Source organism: Pteropus vampyrus, unplaced genomic scaffold (assembly GCF_000151845.1).
Source record: "Pteropus vampyrus isolate Shadow unplaced genomic scaffold, Pvam_2.0 Scaffold14, whole genome shotgun sequence".
Lineage (NCBI taxonomy): Eukaryota > Metazoa > Chordata > Mammalia > Chiroptera > Pteropodidae > Pteropus > Pteropus vampyrus.
The window spans coordinates 10,638,117-10,642,034 of record NW_011888795.1 but is presented as its reverse complement, the minus strand read 5'-3'; the positions used below and the strand labels follow the sequence as shown (position 1 = coordinate 10,642,034).

General features: G+C 33.6%; 1 protein-coding gene across 2 annotated transcripts in view; it reads left to right on the top strand.

Moving 5' to 3' along the window:
• ATP11B (ATPase phospholipid transporting 11B (putative)) overlaps nt 1-3,918 on the top strand; it is a 104,700-nt gene that overhangs the window by 89,839 nt on the left and 10,943 nt on the right. The window lies entirely within an intron of this gene.

Sequence of the window (3,918 nt, the reverse complement as noted above, 5' to 3'; positions counted from 1 at the left end):
TTTTCCCCTCCCCTATATTATAGGCAAAGCTATAATAATTAGCTATCTTTACATAAACTTGCCATATCCTTGAAACCAAGGAATTCTACTAATTTATTTATTACATATGTTAGAAATTCACTATAGCATTTTTTTATAGAAATAATTATTGGTCAGTCTGAAGACTGAGAAAATACATAGAAATTAGGAAAATTTTGTTTTTTTATTCATCGAGGACATTATTTTTATAATTTAAGAAAAGTTAAATGTAGCTTAGGCTCATACTCCTTAGAAGGTCTCTTAATACAAATAGAGAAAAACTAAAGAATAGAAATGTGTATAAATTACTTGACACTCACTAAAAATGTTTTTCAAATTAATAATTGAATTGATTTTGTTAGATCAGGTCAAGCCCCCTTCACTCACATGTGTAACATTTGAAAGACCATGTGATTGACTCTTCTACTCTGCTAAAGTCCAGTTAGACTAGAGAAGTCTTCTGAGAAGGGAGCATGAGCTGTGCAGAACGGGACATACCATTGCAGTAAGAACCCTAAAACTTTGTGGCAAGGAATTTGTTTAATATAAAAAGTTTAATTTTATTGAAGGAAACCTGGTTTTAATTTAACTTTGTGCACTGGAAAATCATGGCTTTATTTTGTGCGCTTTGTTGTATGCCCCCTTAAGAAGCTGCTCCTAGCCCTTTTGTGACAGTAAATGAATGTAGTGGTGTGTGAACATTCATTTTTGCCTCAAAGATTGTGGACCCCAACTTGCTGTTTTGATTCTAAACCTATATACAGTAGAGAGTATTGTTCTGTAATATGAGACTTGTTGCTTTTTTGTCCTTCCAGATGGAAGAAGATAAGGGTTCAGTCAGCTCAGCATATGAATTTGCTGAAAGCAAGCACAGAGGGGAGGACAGTAGGCACCTGCTAGCTGAGGCTTGCAGCCAGCAGGACAGTTCTTACGCATACTAGGTAGTACTGCGCTGGACCTTCCTGGGGACGTATTCGCTAAGTTCTCATGTTTGGGGCATGTTATGGGAGAACTGGCCTGGCATTTAAGTTTTTACTTTACTAATTCCTTCACTGTTTCTCATATGTTGTTTTCATTTACTTGTTTCCTTTTTTGTGGTTTTTACTTTTTTTACATGTCCATCCTGAATATTCTGTAAATCTTCCTTTGGAGTTATAGTGTTAAATCATATTTCATCTCAAATTCTAACCTAGTAAGGTAGTCTCACAACCTGTTGTCTTATATTCAAGAAACTATTCCTTGTCACTTCTCCTTTTATAAATGTCATGCTATTTCTGTTATTTCCGAAATCAGTTTTCCCACTTCAAGTTGTAGTTATGTATCATTTTAGATATCTTAATGTAGTTAGACACTGAATTAGTTATCTAGGTCTACCTCTTGAATTGAATGATCAAAAAAATGAGTGCTTAGGCTTGATACTGAATAATTTTTTGTTGACTGATATTCACCAAACTCTCAGTTCTTACTTTTCATAAACTTTCCTAGTTCTAAAAAAGAAAGTATGAATTTTGGTGAGGACTTGCTTCATGCCCCTCTTGAGAAATAAACCCCAAGAGCCACTTCTAGACTTAATTGGAATTTGCAAAATATTGGTACTTATTATGGAGAATGGAAATTCTTACCACTTGGTCTGTTTGTCATTTGTATATTGTACAGTATGTCATTTCATTATAACATTGAGATGTTTTAGAACTTAATTCTTGTTTATATCAAGTTAGGTTATGGTGAAATTGGTTATACATCATTTCACTTAAAGTCATAGAACCTATCAACAACTCTAAGTGAGACCTTACTATAATTACTAGTCAAGAAATTGCAGTTGTCTAGGATAAACCCTCATACATGGTGAAACTTTAAAACAAAGCTGCTTGAAGATGTAAATATTAACTCTACTATAAATCAGACCCTAGAACAGATACAATAATTAGAAAAATCTGAATTATTCTGGAAGACATATTTTTAAAATTAGATTTCTTTAGTGAATGGTCCTAAGTGGAAAATGTTGACGATGATTAATCAACTCATTATTATTATTTGAAAAGAAATGTAAAAATTCTGAATTTTTATTTTATTTTAGGGTGCTTCATATGATTGTCTTTACAATATATTTAGCTTGTATTTTGCTTTGATAAATATAAAATTATTTTTAGTTTTTAAAATATGCCCTGACTGAGCTACATGGAAAACTCAGCTGAAGAGCTCGCTGGGTAAAGAAAGGAAGCTGGCCAGGATTTGTATTATGCCCTGAATAATTCACAAAGCAGATAATCCACTTGAGACTTGACTATACTAAAGCTGTAAAATTACGTCTTCTGTGAAAAAAGTTCCCCAAAGGTTCAAGTTCAAGTGGATAGGTCATACGACATGGATCCGGTGTTCCTTTGCTTTAACATATCCATTAGAATATACAGTGCTGTTGAGAATTGGGTTCTTAGAATGCTCTTATTAAATAACCATGAATATGATTTTAGTAAAATTGCTGGGGGTAATACCCTGATCTACAATTTTTTTTCTGCTTATAGCTGAATTTTAATTCGTTGAATGAAATATATGTTAAATATTTTTTCTCATATATTCCTGCTTTTGCCATATATTTTGAGATTAAAATCACTTTTAAAAAATAAGTATTATACCCTCTTCTATTCATTTGTCTTAAAATCGCATTCGTTTCTTTAATCAGAATTTGGTCAGCCTTGCCAGAGCAGGCAGAAAGTAATGCTGATCCCTAAATGTCGCCATTGGTGAGGGTCTTCTAGTCATCTCCCTCTATTGTCACCTGCCTCCTAGGCCTCCATCGTTTTGTAATTTTTTTGTCTTGATCCCTACTCTGAATGCCCTCTTTCCAGCTGTACATAACAACCATAGCGATAGCAATGGATGCCAGGGATACTGACCTTTCTCACTATGGACCAAGGTGCTTAAGCCTAAGACCTGAAACCTGCTACTCCCAAAAGCAGGATACATTTTTAAACAGTTTCAGCCAAGTACACAAGTCACCTTCCTCTCCTGTGACAAAGATATAGCTACTGCCTCATTTAACAAAGCAGTGGACTACAGAAGGAACAGAAAACCTTAATAGCCTATATTTAGTTGTCCACCACCACTAAAAGCCACACTTTTCCAAATGAGTAAAATTCTATAAGCAAATAGAAAATTGAACATTTAAGACTAGTATTAATAAGGCTGCCACCAGTGGCAGGACTTAGATACATACCTGATAAATATGACACTTTACAAAACTATTGTTATTCTTAAATCTGTGCTGACTTATCACGCAGCTTTTTCAATTGGAAATTGAAATGAAGAAAAGTATTAGTGTTGACATTATTTCCACCAAACAGTTAACCTGTGACATGCTATAAATGATTGATACTTAGAAAATTGAATTCTTAATATCAGCTGCACCATGACTTAGTTCATTAATTAGTGCTTTTCTGCTTTATCCTCTCCATTAAAATCAGGGATTTTATCATTTTTCACAAATAATACTTTTCTTCACCTAAACTACAAATTCCTACTCATATATGACCACATTATTAAAGGAGCCTGTCATTTTGAAACTAGGAATAAGCCAAATTATTAAAATATGCTTACTTAATATAATTATTGCATGCTTATTTTCATAGTTAAATTTAGGCAACACATACAGGAATCTCCTCTCTAGAAATCCCTAAAAGATAGTATGGAGATATTCTATCTATATTTATAACTTTTTTATAGTTGTTTATTTTACTTGGGGAGAAGGAAGGAGGGAAGGGAGTTTAGAGGAGTGAATGCGAGCTTGGGGTGTAGTTTTGGGGAACTAGACCTTGAGTAAGATAGGGCAGTTACCTGACTACCATCATTAAATGACTACCCCTTGCAATTCTAAATAGTGAGATAAAGCTATTACTTTTTTTT